Source organism: Pinus tabuliformis, chromosome J, assembly GCF_031772625.1.
Source record: "Pinus tabuliformis cultivar Carrire ecotype Pingquan chromosome J, CPIR1, whole genome shotgun sequence".
Lineage (NCBI taxonomy): Eukaryota > Viridiplantae > Streptophyta > Pinopsida > Pinales > Pinaceae > Pinus > Pinus tabuliformis.
Window position 1 is genome coordinate 330,057,775 of NC_142295.1, and position 20,226 is coordinate 330,078,000.

Below are 20,226 nucleotides of genomic sequence, written 5' to 3' on the forward strand. Positions count from 1 at the left end.
ACTAATCACATGTTTTATCTTGGTAGTCTGTGTTTTCTTGTCATCAAGGTATGCTAAGTGTGTGATCACCATGTCAATTTTGCACTAGTTCACTTGCCTCCTTCAACCGGAACTCGACTGAGCTGCATTATAGTCTCAGCCCTTAGAGACCCTACTCTGACCCCCATAACTATGCAGTACTTGAGGTTGTCCACTAGGTCAGTTGCATTGCACAAACCTGAAAGTGAGCAACCTATCTGCCTCCCAAAATTGCATAGAAATTGCCTCCATGCCCAAACCAAATTGTGCATTTCTCAAGCACAGTTATTTAGCCTCGCTCTGGTCTGTGGAAAACCTATGCTACATCATGACCTGAGACTACACTGCTCTCCAAAGCTGTGAAAACATGCCCATATGATTTCTCTACCGCCTGCCCAACACTGCCTTCAGAAACTGCACAGTCATGATCAGCAAGGCCTCTGTTACCTTACTTTGTATCATCCCCAAAAATTGCACAGTCCTATTCGGAAGGTCATGTGTTGGCTTGCTCTGCATTGCTATAGGAAACTATGCAAAATTCCCACCTAGTCTCCTAAGTGGCATGCCCAGTATTCACCTTGAAATTGTGTATCCTTGCTCTATCCGTCCTCTAGAAGCTACACAAAACTGATGAGAAGTCCCTCTGAAGCCCTGCTCTATCCTCTCTATCAAAACTGCACAGAACTACAAAATAGTCCCTCTGCAACCCGACTGTTTCCTCCCTTTGGAAAATACGAAGAAATTGTTCACCTTAGTGTCCCATGTTGCAGTTGAGACTAGTGATTGTCACTACGAAATTCTGCCTCCCAATGGTCATTGTGAAATTTTTTCCCGATAATGCAGACCAAGCTCCAGAATTCCTCATCCCAACCTGAGTTGTGCTCTACGTATATTTAGTGTTCTATCCTCTGTCTTGTTCACCTAGACCCAAACACGGAAAATAATACATCATGCTAGATTAGGAGATTTTTGAATTTGATGTCATGCCATCATGAATGAATTGTAGGAATAGTTACATTGATGAAACATGGTGAGATGATGAGCAGGATGAATAAGGAGCACATTTTAGAATACTTGCTTATAGTTGGATAGACATATAAAGAACAACAAGCAGCAAGCAAAAGGAGTACATGCATGGAACCATATTGCACAGACTAAGACCATTAAAGACCCCACATCATCAAGCTATGTGGAGGTGTATATTCTTGGCATTATGATATAGGGTTGTCATTGATCGAAGCTCACTCATAGGTCCACTCAGATTTGATAAGAGGAAAATCATAATGTAATCGGTCAATTCAGAGGTAATAGGTATTGGTATAGAAGAACAAGAAGTTGGAAAAAGGTCTACTGATCAAAATCAAGAATTTGAAGGAAAATGATGTTTTCATATAGTTTAAGCTATATACATAGGTCCAGCTTGTAGAAACAATGTATACATGCAGGTTCACATAACAAAAAGAGCATATATGTATGCACACACTTTCACAAGAGAAAAAGTGTGTATGGGTTGGAAAATCAAGGAAACTCAAGAGTAAAGGATACTAAGGGTCAATACCATGGTATTAGCCCACAATATTGCATGGAGTAATGACTATTTCAACCCATCCAAGAATACCACAGGTCCTAAGTGTGGTTTTGGTCCGAGGTATTGAGGAAGGCCAAAACTATATAAGGAGGAGAAGATCAAAGGGCCAAGTGTGCAAGTGAAAGGGTTTCTCAGGAATACTTCTATTTGAAGTATATTCGATGTTGCAGGGGCTATGATTATGATATAATCTAAAATATTTTGTGCACCTTGAATTCAAAGTTGGATCAGGATCATGAGAGCTAAAATGATTTATCATTGAATGATCTGATGTTGGTTGGGCTGGATCTGATTTCTTACACATGTTTTATTATTTAAATATCATGATCTGGGTATGTCTAAAGTCTATAATATCAGGGAAGTTTTGAGTTAATATTTGCAGATCTATACGCTGTTTCCCCTTGGTAAAGGTGTGTGTACACGCAGGTTCGACTCTTCCGAGTAGCACATCCAAAGGAAAATCCTATTGTTCAGAAATGACTGATCTATCTGATCGCTGCTATTTTTTTACTTCTGTCTGTCAATGAAGTCTTCTTAGATCTGAATGTAAAACTGAATGCATAAGGAGTTTGTGTCTGATTGATTGATTAATTAAGTTAGAAGGGTATATTTGATGTTGACTATCTACATCTCTACAAATTGACAGTAGATTCTCAGAATATTATTGGTTGGTACAGATCTTATTAAGAAGTTGTTATGATTCAATAGTTTTGAAGGTATATACATGTTTTGTTAAATAAAGTAGCGGATACACGTAGGTTGGGTTCAATAAAGTAGTGTATGGATTCTGATGTATGATTTTTGAGGTTGCTGCTCGTTCTGAATGATGATGCAGGTTTCTGGGTTCAGTACAGTGTTCTAGTGACAATGATTTGATTGTTTAGATTAACTAATTGTTGATTGATGCAGTTTGAGTTTCAAATTTTCTGATGGGTCTGGTATGAAAATTTGATGAAATGAGGCCTTCATATTGTATTTTTGTGTACCAGGAGCATCTAGTCTGAAAAATAATGAAATGTGGTCCTTGGAGAAAGAGAGAAGGTCGTAGCCTTCTATAGGCTAGCACCTATGTACTAGTAAACACATCGGCTAGTGCAAGATCTAGGGGGTTGTATCTCCCTTCTAGTAGAAGCTGGAAAATGAGAGAAGGTTGTCGCCTTCTGTAGGTGGGTGCCTGTGTACTGGTATGAGTTTGCACTAGTACAATATTGTAAACAAATTTTATTTCTATTAAAATAAGACAAAGATGACAACAGCAGGTGGTTTTTCTCCCACATTGGGTTTCCACCTAAAATCTTGGTGTTCATGTGTGTTGGTTATGTGTGATGGTTTATTATGTTATTAATGCACATAGTTACCGTATAATAAGATATTGATGCTCTAATTAAAGATCAAAACATGATAAATTGACTAAATCATAAGTTATTTGGGTATATGCTGGTTTCCTTAATCACAATTGTGTACACATGCAAGTTCACTTCATTGAAGTAGCGTATATAAATATGCTTGGAAATTGAAAATTTCTTGAATTACAAATACTAATTCATGCCCCCTCTCAGTATTATTTCCAACAATTGGTATCATAGTAGTTACTTCAGAAGAAGCTCGATCACTTGAAGGCAGATCTTTCAAGATGAACAATCATAAAGGCATGGGAAATATCAGATTGCCAATATTCAATGGGAACAACTTCATATATTGGAAAATAAGAACCAGAGTTTATCTTCAATCGATTGGAGTAGATGTTTGGGAAATTGTGGAAGTAGGATATCGATTTCCAGCAACAATACCTACAGATACAACAAGTAAGAAGTTACATGAAACCAATGCCAAAGCAATCAATACTTTATTAGGAAGCCTGTTAGAATAAGAATTCATCGAAGTCATGCAGTTCAAGACATCCTAAGAGATATGGGAGAAAATCATTCAAATCTACAAAGGAGACTCCCAGGTAAAATGTGTTAAGCTTCAAACTCTCAAAATTCATTATGAAACCCTTAAGATGCATAGTGATGAAAGTATTGCTAGTTAGTTTTTTTGTGTAGATGAGATTGCTAATTGTATGAAGAATTTGGGTGATGAGATAAAGGAGGCTACTCTAGTAGAGAAAATTTTGAGATCTTTGTCTTCTAAATTTGAGTCAAAAGTATCTGCCATAGAAGAAAAGAAGGATCTTTAGTCTATTACTATGGTTGAACTTCATGGAATTCTAACTTCCTTTGAAATGAGGAAAGGAGGTCCATTAGATATGAGAGAAGTCGTTATCAAAGCTTCAGCAAAGGGAAAAGAAAAGGAAGAACATAATGAATCAGAATATATTTAAGAAGAAGAAGACAAGGCAAACTTTGTCAAGAAACTTCAATGGGGTTCTCGAATATTCAAAGGTAAGCTACCATTAAAATGCTTTGCTGGTGGTAGAGCCGGCCATTATGCTACCAAATTTCCTCATAAATATAAATATGAAATGGGAAAGGAATATGCAAAAGGGAATAGAAAATAGGTTGTTAATAGAAGAATTTACTATACCCATGAAGATAGTGATGGTTTATCTAATAGTGATGAAGATGAAACTGAACAAGATTATAAACTACTCATGGCTTATGACAATGATGATTTTTTGGATGCCTTAGAAGAGGAAGAATTTCTTGAAGAAATCACAAAACTCAAAATCTATTTAGAAGACAACAATATGATCATAGACACATTGACACATCAATTCACTGAAAGAGAAAAGAACAATGAAAAACTAGAATGTCAAGTTGTGGGTCTAAGAAAAGAACTTGAGAAGACAAAATCTCTTAATCTTAGATTTGCTAAAGGGTCAGGAAGTTTACATGAAATCATCAAAGTTCAATGTTCTCCTCTTATAAATATAGGTCTTGGATATACTAAAGAATCATCCCAATCAAAAAATCCATTAGCCTCCACCAGAAGTTATCTTGATGCAACAAAGACCAGTGAACAATACGTCAATCATTAGCCAAAGCCTAAAAGTACTCATCAAGTAAATCATGATAAATTCACTCCAAGGATAAACATCAATAGAAGCATAAACCAATAGGTAAACAATGCCAATAGATTCTATGATCGCAGAAAATTCTTTAATGGACAATGTTTTTCATGCCATAACTTTGGGCATAATGCTGCTCAACGTGTTGCTTACAAAGCCATCATGACTAGAGAAGCATGAAATCAAAGGAGTGTAATAGGAATCAAGAAAAGTTCCTATAATAACTTTTCTCCTATTGAAGATGAAACTGAATGTTCGTTTTGTAATAACTTTGGTCGTGAAGAAACTGAATGCAAGAGAAAATTTCGGCCAACACTTCAAAAGGAGCAAACATCATCAAATTCCAAGGTATGTAGAAAGAAGGAATTTCAATCAGAAATATGTGGCATAGCTTTTTTTGCAGAAGGACAAGAGAATTAGTGGTACATCGACAATGGATGCTACAAACATATGATAGGAAATAAAGAGAAACTTCATTCATATATTTCTTTAGAAAAGGAAAAGAATGTCTCCTTTGGAAATGACACACCAGTTGTCATTAAAGATAAAGGTTCTGTTTATTTGAAAGGAAATGTTAAAGATGGAAATTTCATGTATGTAGATGGTTTAAAGCATAACTTGTTAAGTGACAGTCAAATGTGTGATGAAGGAAATGAAGTTGTGTTTCAATCAAACGAGTGTGTGGTTCATGAGCTTGATACAGGAAAGACAGTTATCAAAGGTACAAGAACTCCAAACAATTTATACATACTAAAAGGAGGACAAAAACAATGCTATCTAAGTAAAACAGATGAAAATTGGTTATGGCACAGACGATGGGGGCATCTAAGCTTTTCTCAAATAAGAAAAACATGCAGGCTCAAGGTGCTCTGTGATCTTCTAGATATCAACATTCCAAAAAATATCATATGCAATCCATGTCAATTCGGTAAGCAAACCAGAGTTCATTTCATTGAAAAAGAAGGATCATCAAGTAAGCCTCTTGAGCTCATCCATACTGATTTATGTGTACCAACAAGGAAAAAGTCACCTTGTGGAGAAGAATACTTTATTTTATTCATTAATGATTTTACTAGAATGTGTTGGATAGGTCTACTACAACATAAAGATGAAGCATTTGAAAAGTTTCAAGCCTTCAAAGATTTAGTTAAAAATGAATCAGATCAAAAAATAAAATATCTAAGATTTGATCGAGCGGGAGAATTCATATCGGATGAATTCTTTGATTTTTGTGAACAACATGGAATAAAAAGGCAGTTCTTAGTCGCCAAAACTCCTCAACAAAATTGTGTAGTGGAAAGAATAAACATAACAGTTCAACAAATAGCTCGAGCTATGCTTAATGAATCTGGAACTCCTGCAACCTTCTGGGGTGAAGCTGCATTTTCTATTGTGACTATTCTCAACAAAGATAATGTTCAAGTAAATAGTGATCAAACTCCATATGAACACTCGTATGGTAAGACTCCTATTGTAAAACCCTTTAGAGTTTTTGGAAGTAAATGTTTCATCAAAATGAATGATGAAAAACTTGGTAAATTTGAACCCAGAGCAGATGAAGGAATTCTTCTTGGTTATTCATCTAGAAATAAAGGATACGAATGTTATAATAAAAGACTTTGGAAAATTGTTGAATGCATTGATGTAGTAATTGATTAAGCATGCAAGAATCCATAACAAATGAAATCAATAGAAGAATATGACAATGACGAAGACGGTGAATTCTTTCCCATATCAAAAAAATGATATAGAGGAAGAATCCAATGAAGCAACAGAAGAAGATACAACAAACAGGGAAAAGACTCCATGCAGGTATGTTCAAAAGAATCATCCAGAATCTCAAATTCTAGGTGAAAAACGGTTTGGAGTACACACAAGAAAAACTCTTACAGGTACCTCTAGTTATCTAGCATTACTATCCTCCATAGAACCACAAAATGTAAATGAATCCAGTAAAGATGAATGTTGGGTTAAGGCCATGGATGAAGAACTTAACCAAATTGAAAAGAATGATAGTTGGGAATTAGTTACTAGACCTCATGATAAAAATATTATAGGAACAAAATGGATATTTAAGAATAAGTTGAATGAAAATGGAGACGTTATTAGAAGCAAAGAAAGAATTGTTTGTAAAGGGTATGCTCAACAAGAAGGTATAGACTTTGAAGAAAATTTTTCACCTATTCCCAGACTTGAAGCCATAAGAGTGTTTCTTGTTATTTCTAGTTTTCGAAAATTCAAAGTATATCAAATGGATGTAAAATCAAATTTTCTTAATGGATATTTAGAGGAAGAAGTTTATATTTAGAAACTAGAAGGATTCACTTTAGGAAATGATGCAAAACTTGTATGCAAGCTCAAAAAGGCTCTTTATGGACTGAAACAAGCTCCAAGGGCTTGGTATTATCGCCTTGAAAAATATCTACAACAACAAGGGTTCACAAAAGGTTCCGCAGAAAACAACTTATATACAAAGATTGAAAATGATAAACTGCTAATTATTGTTGTTTATGTTGATGATATCATCTTTGGTAGCAATGAAGAATCTATGAGTCAGAACTTTGCCTCGGTTATGCAACAAGAATTTGAAATGTCCTTACTTGGTGAACTTACTTATTTTCTTGGTCTACAAGTACATCAAAAAAAAGATGGTATTTTTCTTTCACAAACTAAATATCTCAAGCAGATTCTGAAGAAGTACAGAATGGAAGATTCTAAACTAGTATGTACTCCAATGGTAACATGATGCAGTCTCAGTTCTAACGATGAATCACCTGCAGTGAACCAACCAACATACAGATCTATGATTGGAAGTCTGCTTTATCTAATAGGTACCAGACTTGATATCATGCATGCAGTAGGAATTGTTGGAAGGTTCCAAGCAAATCCAAAGGAATCACATCTTCAGGTAGTAAAAATAATATTCAAATATCTTCAAGGAACTCAAGACTTTGGTCTATGGTATCCTAAAGATACATATCTTACTCTTCATGCATATACAGATGCAGATTGGGCAGGAAATGTTGATGATCAAAAAAGCACTAGTGGAGGTGCATTCTATATGGGATCACGGTTAGTGTCTTGGTTCAGCAAGAAACAAAGTTTGATTGCCTTATCTACAACTGAAGCAGAATATGTGGCTGCTGCATCTTGTTTCACACAACTACTTTGGATGATGCAAACATTGCAAGACATTCAAATCACATGTAATCCACCCATCTCCATTCTATGTGATAATACAAGTGCCATCAGTATTTCAAAAAATGCAGTCATGCACTCCAAGACCAAGCACATACCCATTAAGTACCATTTTCTATGAGAAGAAGTGCTTAAACAAAAGGTTAAATTGAAGTATGTTCCCTCCAAACAGGTTGTTGATATATTCACTAAACTGCTTCCTAGATAAACATTTGAATATCTCAGACAAAAGCTAGGAGTAGTTTCTGCATCATCTTGTTGTTAAATCTAGATTTTCAGAGGAAGGTTCATATACACGATTTTCATAAAGGATAGTCGCATATATACACGAGTTTCTGTGGCTGCAGGAGTGTATATGTTTTTTTTATAGAAAAACAGTGGGCCAGACTCTGATATGGGTGCTCAGTCTGATATTGATGATTACAGTCTACTGATATGCTTTGTTCATTGATTTTTATCTGACTGATTAAGATGCCTTAATGAATAATTTGTTGACAATGCACAGATAGCACAGGTTTAGGTGGAGCATTAGCCTTCAAAAACATTATGCATTGTTGGCAATATGTTTGCTAACTTCTGCTATGGTTTAGATATTTATATCAATTGTTGCATAAGTCATGTATAGATCTAGGGTGTTATATGTCTGCTTCTATCATAGTCTATTTTTTGAGTCCTATTACACATATGATGTAATTTGTATCCCCATTATGATTGGGATGGATGATGTAATAATTGTTGTATTTCATTCATGTATAAACAATTGGTGTATCCCCACTTGGTTGGATGGATGAGTACAATTTCGTGTATACCCACTTGGTTGGGTGATTGAAGTATGTTGAGTGATTGGTCTTAGGGAGGTCATACTGACTTAGTTGAGTTATAAAGTCATGTTATTCTTTAGAAACATATCTTTGTAGACTCTGGGTGTAATTAGGGGGAGCATGAACATCATAGTTTATCTCAAAGGCAGACAATATCTTGGTCTGCCCTTTGCCCTTGATGTTAAAGGGGGAGAGTATTTTGGTGTTTTTTGATATTTCTAACAGTTTATACAACTTGCAGTAATCAATACCAATATGGTTTCCATCATGTCCAAAGGGGAATATTGTTGGCATTATGATACAGGTATTGTCCTTGACGGAAATTCACTCACAAGTCCGCTCAGATTTTATAAAAGGAAACTCACAGTGTAACATGTGAATTCAAAGGTAACAGCGCATTGGTATAGAAGAACAACAAATTGGAACAAACTTCTACTGATCAGAATCAAGAAGTTGAAGGAAAAGGATGTTTTCAGATATTTTAAGCTGTCTACGCAGGTTGACCTTGTAAAAACAGTGTATACACATAGGTTCACATAACAAAAAGAGCGTATATGTATGCACGCAGTTTCACAAGAGGAAAAGTGTGTATGGGTTGGAAAATCAAGGAAATTCAAGAGTAAAGGATACCAAGGGTCAATAGCATGATATTAGCCCATAATATTAAGCGGAGTAATGACTATTTAATCTTGTTGAAGAATACCATAGGTCCTAAGTGTGGTTTTGGTCCGAGGTATTGCGGAAGGCCAAAACTATATAAGGAGGAGAAGATCAAAGGGCCAAGGGTGCAAGTGAAAGGGTTTCTCAAGAATACCTCTATCTGGAGTATATCTGATGTTGCAGGGGATATGATTATGATATAATCTAAAATATTTTGTTCACCTTGAATTCAATGTTGGATCAGGATCATCAGACCTGAAATGACATATCATTGAATGATCTGATATTGGTTGGGCTAGATCTGATTTCTTACACATGTTTTATTCTTTATATTTCATGATTTGTGTATGTCTAAAGTGTTGAATAGCAGCGAAGTTGTGAGTTAATATTTGTATATCTATACACTGTTTCGCCATGGTAAAGGTGCATGCACATGCAGGTTCAACTCTTCCAAGTAGCATATGGAAAGACAAAGTCTATTGTTTAGAAACGACTGATCTATCTGATCACTGCTGTTGTTTTACTATTGTCTGTCAAAGAAGTATTCTTGGATCTGAATGTAAAACTGAATGCATAAGGACTTTGTGTTTGATTGATTAATTGATTAAGTGAGAAGGGTTATCTTTGATGTTGATTGTTTGTATCTCTGCAAATTAACAATAAATGTTCAAAATATTATTGGTTGGTACATATATGATTTAGAAGTTGTTATGATTCAGTAGTTATGAAGGTATACACAAGTTTTGTTAAAGGAAGTAGCGTATACAGGCAAGTTGGGTTCAGTAAAGTAGAATGCGCATTCTGACGTATAATTTTTTAGGTTGCAGCTGGTTCTGAATGATGAAGCATGTTTCTGGGTTCAGCACAGTGTTTTGGTGACAGTCATCTGATTGTTGGTTGATGTAGTTTGAGTTTCAAAGTTTTTGATGGGTCTAGTATGAAAATTTGATGAAACGAGGACTTCATAATTGTATTGTTTTGTACCATGAGCATCCAGTCTGAAAATTAATGAAACGTGGTCCCTGGAGGAAGAAAGAAAGTCGTAGACTTTTGTAGGACGACAGCTATATACTAGTCAACACATCGGCTAGTGCAAGAGCTAGGGGGTTGTAGTTCCCTTCCAGTAGAAGTTGGAAAACTAGAGAAGGTTGCAGCCTTTTGCTGGTGGGTGTCTACGTTCTCGGATGAGTCTGCACCAGTACACGATTGTAAACAATTTTTCTTTATATTAAAATAAGACAGAGATGATAGGAGTAGGTGTTTTTTATCCTGAATTGGTTTTCCACCTTAAATCTTGGTGTTCATGTGTGTTGTTTATGTGTGATGGTTTATTATGTTATTGTTAGGTCCCTATACTACTAGTGTAACCCATTATTGTTATTACTACAACCCCCTTATTATATTTTTGTGCCCATGTAGTCCCCATATTGTTATTATTGTGCCCCATAGAAGCCCACTATTGTTATTATTGTGCCCTTACATTATTATTGTTATGTCAGCTCTGATTATATTATGACCCCTTAGACTCCTATATATAGAAAGGAGGTCTTATCATTTGTGTCATCCAAGAATTGTTCATTTGTGTAAGGTAAAGGAGGTTTCCCCCTCGAAGAGACTTATTTCTAAGGCATTTTTCTATCTTTTCTATCTTTTCGTGAGTTGGTTTCATAACATTTGCTATTAGAGCTTTGGATTATAGGGTTTCGCTGCTCCAAATAGGTCATCATGGAATTTTCACTTTAACATTTTTCTGCAATGTTTCAAAAGCTAAAAAAAACCCCATTTGAGTCGAAGTCGTTATGAACGTCAGATTCGAATTTTAGAGCTTGTCTCATTATATTTTCAGAGATATGATATGAGGAAGTTAGGGTTGTTGCAGACTCTCAAATTAAATTCCAAACAGGTGACCTAGGGAAAATTGTCATAACTTTTGTTCTAAGCATCAAATTGAAATTTCGTAAGATGTTTCAAAAAGAGATTGGTTTTTAGTTTTCTGTATATCAGTTTCAGGTACTAAATTCGAAACAGTGACACATGGAACTTCGTACAAGTTCACTCTACTAAACTAGTCTATAATCAGGCCACTGTGGAAGATTTGGCATAACTATTCCTTGGAGAATCCAATCTTGATCAGACTTGTGGGGTTAGAAAAAGGACTCAAAGGGCTACTGTAGGACACGATTTTAGATATTCAAGATCCGCAGCTATAAAGATAAAATAGATTCAATATCAAGCTCTTACAAAGTAAAAAAATAAAAGAAAATGGAAACACCTAGTAAGCAACCTGAAATCTATAGCATGACTCGTAAAGAAGAGGAAGGAATGCAACATGATATATCAAAATTACAATACCAATTACAAAAAATTTCACTCTCACAAAAACTAACTGAAGCCAAGACGAATGGCATGGAAGCTAATATGAATGGTGTGAAAGTTAATATGGATGGCATGGAAGCTAAGATGAATGGCATGGACGCTAATATGGAAGAATTGAAGATACATTTGAATAAGTTGCTACAAGAAATGGTTACTAATGGTGAAAGGGTAGTAAAGGAAACTCATGATGAGAATAAAAGAAATGTTAATTGTGATTTCATACACTTTAATGTTGGATTGAAGACCCACCATGTTCCAAAAATCAATATGAGGAAGTTTGATGGAAAGGATCCTGGAACATGGATACTACAGATGGAGCAATTTTTCGATCTCCATAATGTGAAAAACACACAAAAGGTACGTATTGCAACTTTATATTTGGAACCAAATCAGTTTGTATGGTATCGATGGCTTTCCTCTCATAAACAAATTGTCACTTGGGAAATTTTTATGGAAAAAATGATAGCACATTATGAGGATACAAAAAGCAACGAATTTTTTAGCCAATTGATAAATCTCAAACAAAAGGGTTCAATGATGGAGCACATTGAGGACTTCGAAAAATTGAACATAAGGGTAAAATATATTCTAGAGGAGCATAGGATTGATGTGTTCATAGGCACTTTAAAGGATAATATCCAACATGAGGTTTTCCTTTGGGAACTTGATTCATTGGAGAAGCCATTCGGGTTAACAAGAAAAATGGAAAGCAAAATTATGGCAACTAGGAAACCCGCCACTCACGACTATAATTATGGAAGTGTTTTTTCTCCTAGCCTTCAAAAACCTACAAGGTTTACATGACAACAATTGGAAGAAGAAAGAGAAAAAGGTCTTTGTGACAATTGTGATAGCAAATACACTAAAGGTCATAAGTGTGCTGAGAAGAAATTATTTTACACTGATTATGAAGGGGAGGAAGAAAAGGATCAAGAAACATCAAAATAAGAGTATATACACCAGGAACCAACCCCAGAGAAAGAAGAAATGAATATGACCATATCTTGTAAATCATTGGCAAGAATTACCACTCCTCAAACTCACAAGATAGAAGGACATATCAAGAAGAAAAAGGTTTAAGAAGTGAAAGATCACATCAAGAAATAAGAAATGAATCTAACCATATCTTGTAATGCATTCGTTGGAATTACCATTCCTAAAACTATCAAGATAGAAGGACATATCAAGAAGAAAAATGTTCAAGAAGTGAAAGATAACATCGAGCATCAAGAAATGAATCCAACCATATCTTGTAATGCATTGGAAGAAATTACGACTCCTCAAACTATCAAGATAGAAGGACATATCAAGAGGAAAAAGATTCAAGCAGTGAAAGATCACATCGAGCATCAACAACAAGTTCTCGAACTTTTAAAGGATAACACCACTTTGGTGTAGAATCGAATGAAACAACGGGAAGATCAACATCGCAGTGAAAGAAGTTTTGATGTAGGCGATTGGTTATTTTTATAGCTACATCTCAAGCAAGATATTTATGAGAAGGAAATTTTGGAAATACTACATGCACTTAAGAAATGACGACCTTACCTAATGGGAAGACACTTTAAGGTAAAAATGGATCGTGATAGTCTTAAATAATTTTTAGAACAAACATTATCTTTAGAAGAACAGAATAAATGGGTCACAAATATGTTGGGTTATGACTTTGAAATCATCTACAAAAAAGGGAATAAAAATGTTGTTCCAGATGCACTCTCAAGAAAGGATGAGGATGTGGAAGCATTGTTTTGTTCTATTTCTATTATCCAACCAGATTGGATAAATGAAGCAAGGGATGAATGGAAGAAGGATGAAGAAGTGTGGCCACTCATTCAAAAGTTGTAGAAGATCTCGATTCAAACAATATTGCCAGAACTTGACGAGGAAGGAAAAATCATATTGGAGCCTGGAGCAGTCACAGAAACAAGAACCTGACAGCTACGAAATCAATCAATTGCAGAGTATCTCATCAAGTGGAAGAACTTAACCAATGAAGATTCCATATGGGAGGACAAGAATTTTATACAAAAGCCTCAAGAACTACTCAAGCGTTGAGGACAGCACTTTTTGAAGGAGAGGGGCATGTTAGGTCCCTATACTACTAGTGTAACCCCTTATTGTTATTAGTACAACCTCCTTATTATATTGTTTTTCCCATGTAGTCCCCATATTGTTATTATTGTGCCCCATAGAAGCCCACTATTGTTATTGTTGTGCCCTTACATTATTATTCTTATGTCAGCTCTGATTATATTATGACCCCTTAGACTCCTATATAGAAAGGAGGTCTTGTCATTTGTGTCATCCAAGAATTGTTCATTTTTGTAATGTAAAGGAGGGTTCCCCCTCGAAGAGGCTTATTTCTAAGGTGTTTATCTATCTTTTCTATCTTTTTGTGAGTTTGTTTCATAACAGTTATTACTGGACATAGTTACTGTATAATAAGATACTGATGCATTGATTAAAGATCAAAACATGATAAATTGACTATATCATAAGTTCTTTGGGTATACGATGGTTTCCTTAATTACAGTTGCATACACACGCAAGTTCACTTCACTGAAGTAGCATATATAAATATGTTTGGGAATTGAAAAATTATTGAATTGCAAACACTGATTCACGCCCCCTCTCAATATTATTTCCAACAAATATGAGGCACATACAAAGACACATCCACCACCTACCAGCAGAATAACTTGACATGGACACCACAGTCAGTGAATACATATCAATAGTGTCATGTCGAGTTGTGTTTTTAGTAGTCTCAGCCACCTCACAACTATATTCTGTATCTTTTGTAATCAAATGTAATGTAATGTGAAATTCCAAGTGTAATTACTGTAATGAAAACAATCATATGTAATGTAAAGATTTATATGTAATGAAGTTGAAGAGTCATGAGGGTAGTCCAAGAGTCAAAGGGGAACGTCAAGGGTCACCCCACCCTTTGCTATATATACAGAACCTCATAACTCATAGCACGGGATTTTGGGAGTCAATATTTTATCTATGCATTACTTAGAGGAGGCTTGGAGCCAATTGTTATGAGTATTGGCTTCTCCACAATGTATAGCAAGTACATCTCTTTGGAGGAGTAGTTGATGTTGACTGTAATGTTCCACTATTGGGGCTAGTGGCCGTCAGTGGTGTATGTATGGATTGAACTTCCACTTTATATAATATAACAAAGCCAGCACATCTTCATGCATTTGTTGTTATTGTAGTTCGACTATTCCGGTTACTTTATAAATGTATGCTGTTTAACTTACACATTTGTGTATGAACTATTTTTTATATGATTCTACGAATCTTGTTGAAGTCATGTTGTTGGTTTAACCTGTCACTTTGGATTGTGGACTATTCTGATTTCCAGCTTGTGATGTCATTCAACTTATGTGTTCCTTTCAAGCTACGTAATATTATAGGCTTCTAAGGGACACACTTCCTTTTCCCCCTTGGTGTGATAGAACACCCACGAATCTCACTTGACTTGCTGCAAGGTCACACACTTGCTTCTGACAAAGACATCCCACTTACCTCCACATGCTATCACAGTCAAGGCATAGCTTTACTACCCACTTCTAGGAATCCTACTCAAAATGGTTTGAGGTCTAGTTGGGACTTCTTACTAGGGAGATCCTCTGACATGTTGGAGGGTCCAGTACCCTCAACATTTCTAGCACTAGAAGGAGGGCTAGATGAAAATCTGAGTCCTCAAAGCCTGTTTTGAATCTCTGCACATCTTTCATCACTAACATTACAATTAAATCTCCAACATGTTTGTCTCATGACGTGATTTTGAAGTGTCAGAGGATGTCTTCAATGAATTTCCACGTAACTTGTATTATGGTGAAGGCAGAGCAACTTTTCTTAGTCATGGTGTTGCCTTCATGGTTTTCTATGAAAGGAATGACATCCATGAGGATCACATTTCCTTCCTTCTATTCACATTCATGTTTTGAGAGTATGCACTATAGTGGTGTGTCACATTTCACGCAACATCTATTCACTTTTTTTATCAATTGATCAGAGAGTTTGCATGTGCTTTCTATCGGTACAATCATAGAGCACTCAATAAACAAATTATGAAATTATGGAAAGTGCCTAATGAATCCATTGAGCAATTTCACAAACACTTTTGCAATATTTCATTTCAAATTCTTGAAGATGCAATTGATTGGAAATTTCTCAATGAAGGATTTTAGTATCTTCTTCACATATTTAAAAATCCACATATCTTGGAATCATTCAAACCCCTCCCAACATACCTCAGTGTTAGGGCTGCCAAACCAAAGATGGACAAGGTTTCTGTCAGAAGTGACCCTCCATCTGATTCTCATCAAAAGCTCTAGCTATGAAGTGTGATGTGGGAGAAGGTGCATACACATCTGTTGAACTACCAGATCCTCCCACCCTACCTGCTCTAGACATTTGCGTAGATTTGGTTTGCAAGCCTATTGGTTGTCACAATGTCTTGTCTTCTAAACCTCCATATTTTGGTTCCTTTGATCCTCCAGATTGTACAGTGTTGTGTTCTCCAATTCCAGACTCCACATTTGTTGTTCACAAGGTTGATGTTGTCTAAGGAGTTGGTGTTGAGCAACCAACCTACACTATCATTTATGATGAGTATGTGTGGGAATGTGAAGAATAACATGCGATGAAGGATGACGTCCTTTTGTCTGCATCTCATCCACTATTTCCTCACATCTTTTGTGATTCTAGCATTTCTAATTTATCTTGTGAAAATCCATCCCCGGATATTTTTACTTCCCATCATTCATAGAACACACTGGGTGTTAGTAGATCATTGCATTATGGAGAGTACACTGATTTCTTTCTAAATCCTCCAAATCTATCATCTTCTCTTTCTGAGAAGTCATAGGGTGAACATTCTTGTTTCTTATCAACCACTCTGTATGATTCGTCATATCATGAGGATGCCGATGCACATATTGAATTTTCTAATCATGGTTGTCGTAATCCCTTTACTCCTTCATTTGGTCACGATGCTAATTCATTTGTTGTTGATATTTCTGAGCCACTTCTCTTTTATGATATATATGATGATGAAGTGGAAACCCCTCAAGTTTTCAAGGCACTTGAGCCCGAGCTGATGGTTATGCCAGGTCCTCACTGTCCTGAGGTCAATTCCACTGCTAATCAAAAATATGTTGAAACACCACAAGATCCTCATCACTCTCATGTTTGCATTCAATATCAATCTCATCCACACATTTCACATCCTCCACCATAATTACATGATCCCATTCCTCATGCACTCGAGGAATCATACACAAGGAGCACTCTTGCTAAGCAAAATTTGTCTTCCTTTTTCATGTTTTCTCTTGTGTCATGGTTAAAAGACTGTACATGCTCATCATCTATGCACAATGTCTTGAAACACCATGGCATGTCCACAAAATGTTTGTCTTTTGCTTTTACTCTTTTCTTTTATATGGACGCATTCAAATTTCGAGCGTGTTGGTCTTCATTGCCTTATCTCTTTTATTTGTTGGTTTACATGATTATCCTTCTTTGTAACTATGCCTTCATCAACACGGGACAACCAATGCATCGGTGGTTGTTGGCTTATATGGGCCTGACCCAGGTTCAGAAAAATTATTTAGCCAAACAAATCCCACAGCTACCGGCCCTTTCAGCAACATCCCGCAGAGCGCGGACTAAGGTCTCAACCGAGGTAGTAGGGGAGGGTGCTGGAACCAAGTTTCTGCACCCTAGGGATGTCTAGATGTGGTCTGGAGGGTTCACACGCTATTATGTAGCTTCGCACCGCTCTATTTCGCGTAGATCCAAACTCAGAATAATCCTTACTATGTATTATTGCGATGTTTATGTATTCAATCTACTTATTGTCATCTTTAAGAAAACATTTATTAGATTTAACGAGTTTGTGCACTTAGAATAGACTCAGATTCACATACATTCATAACATAAGCATATGCACATAGATCAAATAGTTATTTTAACCATACAAAAAGCCACAACCACGATAATTCAGATTTATCACAGAATTTCAGAAGCAACTTATATTTATTTTTGCTTTATCACCAATACATCCAGATCTGCCCTGCGCACTCAGCTGCAGGGGTCCACACACATAGTTGCAAACTCTTCCAGGCCTCTGTACAAATAGATGCAGAGCCTCTATCCCTTCCCTAATACCCCCGAATCAGACTTACAGACACTTTCAGACTTTTCTCCTCAAAAACCCATTACACATCAGATCCCAGATTACATACCAAAAACTAAGCTCTCTCTACCCATAGAGCCCTGCTATATTTATACCTTTCCATGGGCGGGTCGACTCAACTTATATTTCTTTACATTATTTTTGGGCAGACTACCCTTTGACTCCACTTATTATTTATCACGCTCCACGCATCCTGCGGAGTCTTTACCCCATCCTTACCCAAAATTTTGGGCTTTGTGCCCCATGACCATTGTGTGAGGCTTCTGCTACCCAACAGTGGCTACACTGGAAATATCAATTTACATGGATAGGCCCATGAACTGCTTAGTTTAGGAGTAAGAGTAGTGTTTGATTTCATTTTTTTCTTGCTTGCATATGTGCTTTGTTTGCATGTTTTCTTTAATTTCTTGTTTTACTTTTCTTTCATGTCTTTATTTTCTTTCTTGTTTTACTTTTCATTCATGTCTTGCTTTTCTTTCTTTTTTTGCCTTGATTACTTCTTTTGCTCTTTCCTTTTTTGTTTATTTTCTTGTTTGCACCCGTAGGTTAGCTTTACATGAAACCCTGTTTAGCTTTGGGACAAGCCAGGAAAAAGATAAGCGGACTTGTACAGGTACCAACATTTGGTTATTTGTCTATTCCCTCTCTGTATGATGATCTTACATTATTCAGTTGATGATACCCTGATGGAAAATAGATTATGTTCATAGTGAGTCCTGGTGAAGTCACAATGCTTTCTCTTTAACTAGAACTACCTACTCTAATCAGTTATTTGATTATTCGGTTAACCCTTGTCAACTTAGTCAAGTAGGGTAAGGTGGGATGAAAAACCTTAACAAGTATGTCAAAGGTATATATAACATAATTTTTTGAAGGAACAACCTCTTCTACTCTCAATAAGTTGGGATCTGTCTTATGCCTCATGAAAATAAATAAGTACCAATGTAGAGTTCTTTGAAAAAAATAAAAAAAAAATGAAAGATAAATAAAGGTGAAAGAAGAGAAATGCTTCTTGTGTAGAGAGGTGATGCAGCTAACTCTGTCATGGTACTGACTAGGCTTGCTGGAAGCAGAGTGATTCTTGTGTTCCTGCATGAATCTGTTGGGGTACTGTCTAGGCCTGATGGAAGCAGAGAAACACCAAATATGAAACTAAAACTCTAAAAGTTATATTACTTCTACACCAATATACCCCTGATCCATAATTGAAATGACTCAGTTGACTTGGCTTGGTATGTGTGCTGACCGATCAAGAGGATGGTAGGGATTACGTATTTCACTAAATATAGTTAGGAAGCCATGATGATCAACGAATCGAACAATACTTATGGAAGAGTTAGACTCGCTTTCATGAGATAGGATCCATATAGAGAGATGGAGTTCTACCATTGTGTCACCAATGTTGTAGTGGCTACAACCACCCTCTTCAAATTTTGGCTTGCATGTGAATTTCAGATCCTACCATGGATCTTGTAATCAATCATTCCTTGGTCACTTATTTGTAAGCTTATGATCTCAAGCCCCGCTCCTTTATCTTAATATTTGTTCACGTAACATCTTTATGGAGCTTGTGTCATCCTTGGGCATGGAGATTATCATTTGTGATGCAAAGGGAAGTTTTTTTTGCTTCAAGGGGAACTATTTGTGTGTATGAGTTGTTCTCATTACATAGACATGTTTCACATTCACTTCACACGCTCTTTCCATGAAGGTTGTTGCATCAAGCAGAGAATGTTTTATATGTTCTGGATGGTATATGTTATATCACTAAGTGTTCAAGTGTGTTATAATAATCAATTTCTATTTCAAATCAGCTCCACTAATCCTACACTTATCCAAACTTTGGAGTTCCCTAGCAACTTAGCCTCATCGAGCTTTCCGGAACTGCACACTTTGCTTCTGCGACCCTTAAGATTTTTCCCTTGCCTCCTGGAACTGCACAATGTGTAGAGACCCTAGCCTCCCTTGGCATCCAAAACTACACAATTATTTCCTTCTGTATCCTTCCCTCAGCTAGAACCCACTTGTTGGGTGTGACTCTTTACCTATTTTCTTCACCTTCTTTCCCTGGTTTTTATCCTCTTATCCTCCAGGCTTGTGAACTTTACATGATTAATCCCCCTTTTTCTCACTTTTATAACCTATCTATTGTCATGTTATTTTTCCGTATTTTACTAAACAATAAGATTCTTTATTCCTTTTTTAGGATAACTAGGGTGAGCATTGGAGGAGTATTTTGGGAATCTCTTCTCCTTTTCAGGTGTTGCTCGTGTGAACAAGGTTATGGAGTAGACAAGTAGCATTGATCAATTACAGAGTAGGGTAGAACAGTTTGTTG